Raw genomic sequence first — 9,632 nt, 5'->3', positions numbered from 1 at the left:
AGTAATAGGTAATGGTAATTGACTACATCAAATCAAAACATTTATTTTGACATATTTGAATTTATATTATTTATGTGAGATATTTGTAAATATATATATATATGCATGTGAATGAACTTTTTATAAGTTTAAATTTACTTTTTGTCTACACTAAGGCACTTAACAACATGTGAGGGATCCAAATTGTTTGTGGTAAAGGTTTATTCTCCTTTAAGTATATTTTTCTATGGACATTGTAAAGTTCCCTCATACAGCTGAACCTCACCACCTGAGGATTTAGTTAGATTTAAATATTCTCTAAAATGGATTGTGTGGGTAAATACAACCTAAAATTTTCTGAAGTACTTTTTAATTGGGAGGTTGTAAAAAGTAACGGGCAAGATATATATATAAATATATATGTGTGTGTGTGTGTATATATATATATATACACACAGACACATACATACACTATATTTTAGTATATATATAAGTCTTACCTATCACACACATATACATAATTGCACATGTAGTTAGATATTGATTTATACATATTACATATGATAAAATGTCATTCCAGCACCTAATTCCTTTTTATTATACAATGTGGATAACCATTATCTAGGATCAAATTAAAAACTGCAATATTGCTAACAAATTGTAAGGACTAAATAAATGTTAACTACCATTCTTGTTCCTAATATTATTTTTCTCATAATTCAAATTACATTTTAAACTTTGGAACAAGTGTAATAAGAACATATTCTGTTCAATTAGATATTACAAACACATACTAGGCACTTATTATGTGGTAGACACTGCTGTTTTCTTTCTGCAAAAAGAGGAATAGTAGTTGCTTTTCCATCGACATAACCCATAAAAGCTTGTTTAGCTAAATATATAATAGTTATGATTATATAACTATTTTATATATTATATAGCTAGTTAAATATTATATATTTATCTGTATTATATTATAAGTATATATATTATATATACATTTATATATGTAAAACAAAAGCACAGTTTTAAAGGTAGAAAATATTTTAAAAGAAGGCTTCTTGGAAACTAGGTCAAAGTATTTTAAAACACTTATCAGAAATTATGTTTCTTCTTGATAATTTAATTTGTTTTATAAGGCAATGCTAAACCAGCAGGAGTAACTGTATAAAGCATATTACTGTGCTAATATACAAACCACATAAAAACTACAAATGAAAGTAGCAGACTTCACATCTAGTTTATAACTGTAGTTCGTTCTATGTTATTTATCTTTGTCTGTTGACTTAGAAGGGGTAGGGCGGCAAAGCCCATCTGTAGAAAATTGGACAACCCCTCACAGAAAGGTCACAAGGAAGATATGAGCCAGTCAGGGTGCAGTATAGCACTGATTAAACATACAATTTTCCTGTAGTTCGTTTATATATTTTTAAATCATTTTATTGGGGGCTCATAGAACTCTTATCACAATCCATACATCCATTCATTGTGTCAAGCACTTTTGTGCATTTGTTTCCCTCATCATTCTCAAAACATTTGCTTTCCACTTGAGCCCTTGGTATCAGCTCCTCATTTTCCCCCTCCTTCCCCACTCCCCTATCCCCCATGAATCCTTGATAATTTGTAAATTATTATTATTTTGTCATGTCTTACACTGTTTGACTTTGCCCTTCACTCACTTCTTTGCTGTCCATCCCCCAGGGAAGAGGTTATATGTAGATCCTTGTAATCTGCTCCCCCTTTCTCCCTCACTTTCCCTCCACCCTCCAGGTATCACCACTCTCACCACTGGTCCTCAGGGGTTCATCTGTTCTGTATTCCCCGTTTTTCCAGTTCCTCTCTGTACCAGTATACATCCTCCAGTCGAGCCAGAGATTTTTAAGGTAGAACTGGGATCATGATAGTGGTGGGGAGAAAGCATTCAAGAACTAGAAGAAAATTGTATGTTTTATTTGGGTTTCAGGAATTCCTCTTGTTACATTGTCCTCTAGTTCTTCAATGCTTCCTTCCCCCCACTATCATGACCTCAATTCTATCTTGCAAATCGGTTTATACCAGAATATGCACACTGCTACTGATAAGAGCCCTCAATACAGGAATCCAGTATAGAAAAAACGCTCAGGGCCAACAAAGAGAATAGAGATACCAGGAGGATTAGGGGAGAGTTGGGGGAGAAAGGGGAAATCAATCACAAGGATAAACATATAATCCCCTCCCAGGGGGAAGAAGAATAGAAAAGTGGGGGAATGATGACAGAGAATAATGTAAGATATGAAAAGAATAATCTATAACTTATCAAGGGTTCCTGAGGGAGGGTGGGCGGAGGAGGGAAGGGATAAAGATAGGAGCTGATATCAAAGGCTGAAGTAGAAAGAAAATGCTTTGAAAACCATGAAGGCAGCATATGTACAGATGTGCTTGACACAATGAATGTACATATTGGTTGTGATAAAAGACGTAAGAGCCTAAAATACAAGTATTTAAATTAAAAAAAATATCTAGCATAGTTTGCCTAAGATGTGCTTATACATGCCTCACATATAACAATTAATTATGAAAAGCACATTTCTTCCTTTCCAAATAGATACATGGTTGCATTATTTAGATAGCTTCCATGTAAAAAGTATATTATGAAAGTATGTCTATAAGGAGGCAGGCAGACTTTATATTATGCTTTTGTTTGTGGACGAGCATCACCATTCATCTGTGAGTTAGTGTACTGAGGCGCCTTGAATGTTTCTCTGATATTTGCTATAATGTCACTGATGAGCAAGGGCACCCAACATGAGCAGCTATCAGAGGAATACAATCTAAGGAAGACTAAGAATAAGGAAGAGACAGAGTCTGAACATTAATCACTCAAAAGTTTCATGAGAAGCATTTGACCATTATCTAATATGGTGCTGGAAGATAAACCGCACAAAGCGAAAGGCACCCAAAATGATACTGGGCAAAACCGATCTCCCAAATTATCATAGACTTAAATCAGTACGTGATGCAAAGCTTCCTGAGCTTTCATTTGCTGATTTTGTAAGACTCAACACGGGAAGATACAGCTGTAATCATTCACTAATGGGCAGAGTATATATCTAGGTAAATTGAAAGTCATCAAAAATGAAACAAACACATAAAGATACCTCTCCTAGGCATTTTTAGGTGAAATGGACTGGGATGGGATATTCTGAGTCAGACAGACATATAGCTTTCTATCCTCAAAATTACAAATTGAAAAAGAATGGTGTCACATTCATTTTCCAAAATAACATTTTAAGATCTATCTTATGATTATACTTCAAATTTATGCACCAATAATAACAGCAAAAGATGAACAAATTAAAGATTTAAAAATATATATTTTAATCAGAATTTGATAAAACACACAAACTGAAGTGGTAACTGGAATGTGAACATTAAAAAAAGAAGAAGAATCAATTGCTGCAAAATATGACCTTAGTAAAAAAAACCTTGCTAAATTGCATGACAGAATTGCAAAACCAAAAATGTAATCATAACAAATGTCAATTTTGAACATATAAGCAGTGACTACACATGTAAATTTCACCATGTGGAATACAAAAAATTCAAATGGACTACATCTGTAGAATGAGATAAAGGAGAAGCTCAGTATTGAAAAGCAGCACAAGGCCAGATGCCTACCATGTAACAGGACATCAATTGCTCTTATGCAAGTTCATATTGAAACAGAGGAAAATTAAGTCTATAAGAATCAAACTTCTTGAAGATATCTCATCTGAATTTAGAGATCATCTGAATAACAGATTTGATGCACTGAGCATTAATAACCAATGACCAAAGGAAGTTAGAAATGATATTAAGATTAATAAATCCTTTAATATCCTTAGGGCATTATTCTTAGTATACTAAAGTAAAGTTTACTTTGCAAATGTCAGACAGAGTAGAAATATTTAATAATCCTATATTTTCTGTACTTCATAAGTTTGTAATAAAGTTTATAAATCAAAAGATAACAAAGCAGAAATAGAGTGATTCATAATTACAGTTGAGGTTTTTTATCAAACTTCTTTCAGGAACTAAGTGTCTAAGCAAACACTAATTCAGTAAAATAGTAGAACAATTGGCATCATTAACAAAATGTAGTCAATTGATATAGCAAGAATATTGCACTCATATCTTAGAATATACAGGGAATTTTTAGCAAAATTAAATGTGTGATGAGTCATTCTAAAACATATAACTACATCAGACTATTAAAATCACTTATGTTCCCAGACCATAGTAGATTTAAGGTAGAATTAAATAATTAAAAACACAGAAATAATATACTTGATTAAGTATAGTGATTACTATACTTCTGAATGACCCATGAGTCTCTGAAAGTAATTCAATGACCAGTAACAATTTTAATTCAATTATGAAAATATAGATTACATATCAAAACCTGTTGGATCAAATTAAATCCTAGCATAGAAAAAAAAAACCTTAAATAAATTTAGACTAGAAGCTAATGTAAGATTAAAAGACAAATATCTAAGTCTTTACCTTGAGAAAATTAAACAAATGTAGAGAAATATACCAATATAAAATAAAATTAATGAAAGTATAAAACTAAGATAAAGCTAGAAACTAGTCATACATTTAAGAAAGCTAGTGAAATTTCAAGTTAGTTCTTTGAAAACAAACAAATAATCAACTGATAAAGAATACAATGCAATAAAGTGCCATTATCAATATCAGGAATAAAAAATGCCATTGCAACTAATACCAATGCTAAAAAATTATGAAGTACATAATGAAGGGTCTTCTAAAATAAATATTTTAATAGTAATTTCTTCATAAAAACAAAACCAAATTTAACAAAATCTCAAGGAATCAGGAAAGCCTCAAAGAAATGGAATATTTCAAGGTAGGAATATTAAAACTTATTCTAAAGAAATCTCTAGAGCCAGATGATTTTTATCAATAAAAAGTGCCAATATTTAAGGATGAAGTAAAACTTATTTATGTAAACTCATCCAGAGAATGTGAAAAGAGTAAATGATAGCCATTTCTAAATACAGCATCTCCATGACCTCGATACATTATTTAACACATACTATATGAGACCACTATTACAAAGGGGAAAAAAAAAACTAAGACAGAGTCTTTCATATCAAAAGACACAGGCTTTGATGGTTATCAGAGGATGGAGGAAGATAAAAGGAAGTTGGAAGAAATAGGATAACAATAGCTAACTTCAAGGAACACCGCTGTAGAGGTTAGGCACCTGTTATATTGGATAAGGGGGAAGATAATGTCCTATAAGAGAGGAGGGAGAAAATAAAGGGACGGGGTGGGGGGGTGGGCAGGACAAGTTATTAGTTAGATCAGTTGTTTAAGCTGTTGAATAAGGAAAAAATGATATGAAATGTAAACCTCCACTTGATTCACAATATATATTTTTAATTGATTTGAACATTATAAGAAAAGATGGACTCAGGCCAATCTTTATTATATGCAAATCTAAGATGAAAATGTTCAGACAAATCTAAGCCAACTGCAGAAGATATATTTGAAATAAGGTCAAAATTTTCATAAATCTAGTTAATTGCATCAAGTCACGACTATAAAAGCTCTGCTGTTTTTTATTTTCATGTTATCATCTCTGCATGTCTATCTAGATAAGATAGGTGAGATAAATAATCTGGAGGAGAAAACAACAGGACCAATGATTACAGGGAGACATGGGAGAGGGAGAGGTGGATTAAAGGAAGTGGGTGTTACAAAGCCCAGGGACAAGGGAACAAGAAATTATCTAACATTGATGGTCAGGAGAGTGTAGAAGGCCTGGTAGGGCTTGATCAAGGGAAATGTGACATAGTGGAATCATTGAAACCCAAATGAAGGCTGAACATGATAGTGGGACAAGAGGAAAGTAAAAGGAAAAGAGGAAAGAAGCAGGAGGTAAAGGGCATTTATAGAGGTCTAAATAAAGACATGTACATATGTAAATATATTTAAATATGATGATAGGTAAATGGATCTATGTACATATGTTTATAGGTTTAGTATTAAGGCAGCAGATGGACATTGGGCTACTACTCAAGTACTCCCTCAATGCCAGAACACTTTGTTCTGTTAACCTGGCATTCCATGATGCTTACCTTCCCAGTATGCTCACTAAAGGTAAAGTGGGTGCATAAGCAAATGTGATGAAGAAAGATGATGGGGCCCGGCTATCAAAAGATATAGTGACTGGGGTTTTAAAGGCTTAAAGATAAACAAATGGCCATCTAGCTGAGAAGCAAGAAAGCCCAGATGGAAGAAGCACATCAACCTGTGTGACCATGAGGCATTGATAGGATCAGGTATGAGGCATCAAAGACCTAGAACAAAAAATCATATCATTGTGAGTGAGGGGATGTGTGGAGTGTAGATCCAAAACCCATCAGTAGGCAATTGGACATTCTCTTATGGAAGGGTTATGGGGAGGAGACAAGCCAGTTGGCGTGCAGTATAGCACCAATGAAACGTACAGCTTTCCTCTAGTTCTTTAATGCCCCCACCCACGATCATGACCCCAATTTTGCCTTAGAATTCTGGCTTGACCAGAGCATGTACATGGTTACACATAATAGCTGGAAATACAGGGGATCCACGACAGATAAACCCCTGAGAGTAGCCATACCAGGAGGAAAAAGGGAGGGTGGGGGAAGAAAGAGGAGGCCAATCACAATGATCTTATAGTCCCCTCCCAGGGGTATGGACAACAGAAAAGTGGGTAAAAGGAGACATTGATCAGTGTAAGACATGATAAAATATTAGTAATTTATAAATTATCAAGGGTTCATGAGGGGGTGGGTGGGAAGCGAAGAAAATGAGGACTCAAGAAGAAAGATAATGTTTTGAAAATGATGTGGCAACAAATGTACTGATGTACAAGCCCCCAAATAAAATGATTTATTAAAATAGAAACGAAACAATGATGTAAAATATAAACCTCCACCTAATTTTAATCAAATTGAAATTTGTAAGAAAAGATTGGTCCAGGCCAATCTTTCTTTTACTAAATACTTTTATTTGGGGCTCTTACATCTCTTATCACAATCCATACATTCATCCATTGTGTCAAACACATTTGCAGATATAGTGCCATCATCATTTTCAAAGCATTTTCTTTCTCCTTGAGCCCTTGATATTAGTTCCTCATTTTACTCTTTCCCTCCTTTGCCTTCCCTTGCTTATGAATCCCTGGTAAGTTATAGATTGTTATTCTCAGATCTTATGTCATCCTCTGTCATCCTTCCCCCACTTTTCTGTTGTTTATCTCCCTGTTGATCCTTGTGATCAATTCCTACTTTCTTCCCACCTTCCCCTTAGCCTCCTGATATGTCTGTTCTCATTGTTGATCCTGAGGGTCAACATCCTGGATTCCTCTATAAATGCCCTTAGCCTCCTATTTCTTTCCTCTATTTCCTTTGATTTTCTGCTTGTCCCCGATGATATTCAGACTTCATTTGGGTTTAGTAATTCCTCACTGCTATATTGCCCTTGATTAAGCCCCACTAGGCAATCTATGCCTTTTTCTCCATTGATTTTAGTTCACTTGTTGTTCCCTTGTACCTGGGTTTGTTCCCCCTCCCTTCCTTTCTCTAACTTCCTCTTCTCCTGTATCTCCCCACTCCCCCAAACATCGGTCCCATTCTTTTTGTTTCCAAAATTTTTATCCCATGTATCTTATCTAGATAGACCTACAGAGACATTACAAAGTGATTTAAAAAAAACAACAGAAAAAGCCAGACAAAACAACAATGGCAGACAAAACCAACACAACAACAACAAAAAGAAAGCCATTGGCAAAATAGGAAAAGCCTCTATATAGTTCCAGATCTGTTTTTTGACCTTTATGAGTGTTTCCCAGTTGAGACTGATGGAGTGCCACACTCAGTCTTCAAAGTCTATTTTTGATATTCCCTGGATATGTCATTGTTTTGCTCCCCTTGCTGCTCTGCTGCATGCCCTTAGTGTTTTGCCTCAGTGTAATGGTGTCAGATTGGATACAATTCCCATACTGTGTCTCCAGTGTGGCCCCCAGTAGCATGATGGTTCAGTGAGGGATGTCATGTCTCATGGTGGGTCCTGCCATATGGTCCTCTCTTTGCATCATCTGCTCTGAGCAGAACTACTGTCCTCAAGGCTTGGTGGGTCAGGATGTGCTTCCCTCACTCTCCATCCCTCTTCGTTTCTCCTGTGTGCTGTAATCAGATGTGCCTCTCTCCCTAAGCTATAGCTTCAGTGCTGTCCTCTGAAGTGCATTATTCAGGGGGTGGTGATGACGGGGGTGGGTGGGGTTGGTGGCAAATTTTGGGGATTGGGACCATCCCCACAGACCTCTCTATCGGTTCCCTGGTACATGTCAGTATGTTGTGTTCATGTCTTGTGTATCTGGTTCAAGCCTGGTCTCTCACCCTCCCCTGTGGTGATATAAGCAATACCCTACCCTTGGGTGGGTTAGTGCCCTGCTAAACTTTCTTCTATGCAAATTTCAGATTTGTCTGAACAAATCTAAGCCAACTAGCAGAAGATGTATTTGAAATAAGGTTAAAATTTTCATGAATCTAGTTAATTACATCAAATCACAGACTAGAAAAGCTCAAAACTCCAAACCCATTCATTTCCATTGAGTCAATTCTGTTTCATATCACAGTGTTATAGGGAGCTGCTCTATATGGTTTCCAGATTTGTCATTCTTTAGGGAAGTCAACCTCCACGTCTTTCTTCTGCTGAGCTACACTTTTGGTCAGCAGCTGAGCACTTCAACTACTGTTCCACCAGCGCTTGTTTAAAAAGCCTCAATGGACCTGAAGCATGGGAAATAAAAATAGTATACCTTCACACAGTAGATCTAATCTGCTAAAAATCCAAGTTAAACAGAAAATCTTGGAAAAGGTCAGTGAAGAAAAGAGTACATTTCCACAGAGAACAATGATTGAATGGCTGCTCATGGATCCCATCAGGAACTACTGAGGCAGAGTCAGTGGGGTAATACCTGTAGAGTGCTGAGAGAAACACCTGTGAACCTGGAAAGCTATTCCTAGTGAAAGTTTCTATCATGCAAGCAAAAGTAAAAACTTTTTTTTCCTGATAAAAGCAAATGAAGATTATTTATAACCAGTAGATGAATACTATTAAAAATGATAAAGGAAATCTGTTAGTTTGAATGGAAATAATATCAGCTGGAAATAAAAACCTTGAAGAAGAAATAAAGGCCACAGAATATATTGTATATGGTGATATCTGCATTAAAATCAAAGCTTACTCATCTGTTTCTCTTATTTTTTAAATACTTAAATTCTTTACTTTTTATAGTTATAATTATTTCTTTTTATTTGAATAGTTCTATTGGCATATAATCAACAAGCCATATAATTCAATAGTTCAATCATTTTGAGAAAAGTTAGACAATCATCATCACAATTATTTGAGAATATTTCCTTCATTCTTATAATCATTGTTATTAACTCTCCATCACTTTAAATCAAGATGTCTTTTCATATAATAGATACCATTTTCTTGAAAGATATATAGGCTATGTAGATATAATACATATGACAGTTGAAAAATAACAAATGAGGTGACTGGGTAAATGGATCTATCTTGTGTCGGGGTTTCTGTTTTTTACATGGGACATTTCT

Source organism: Tenrec ecaudatus, chromosome 5 (assembly GCF_050624435.1).
Source record: "Tenrec ecaudatus isolate mTenEca1 chromosome 5, mTenEca1.hap1, whole genome shotgun sequence".
NCBI lineage: Eukaryota > Metazoa > Chordata > Mammalia > Afrosoricida > Tenrecidae > Tenrec > Tenrec ecaudatus.
The sequence above is the reverse complement of the archived record's forward strand: the minus strand, read 5'-3'. Positions refer to the sequence as shown.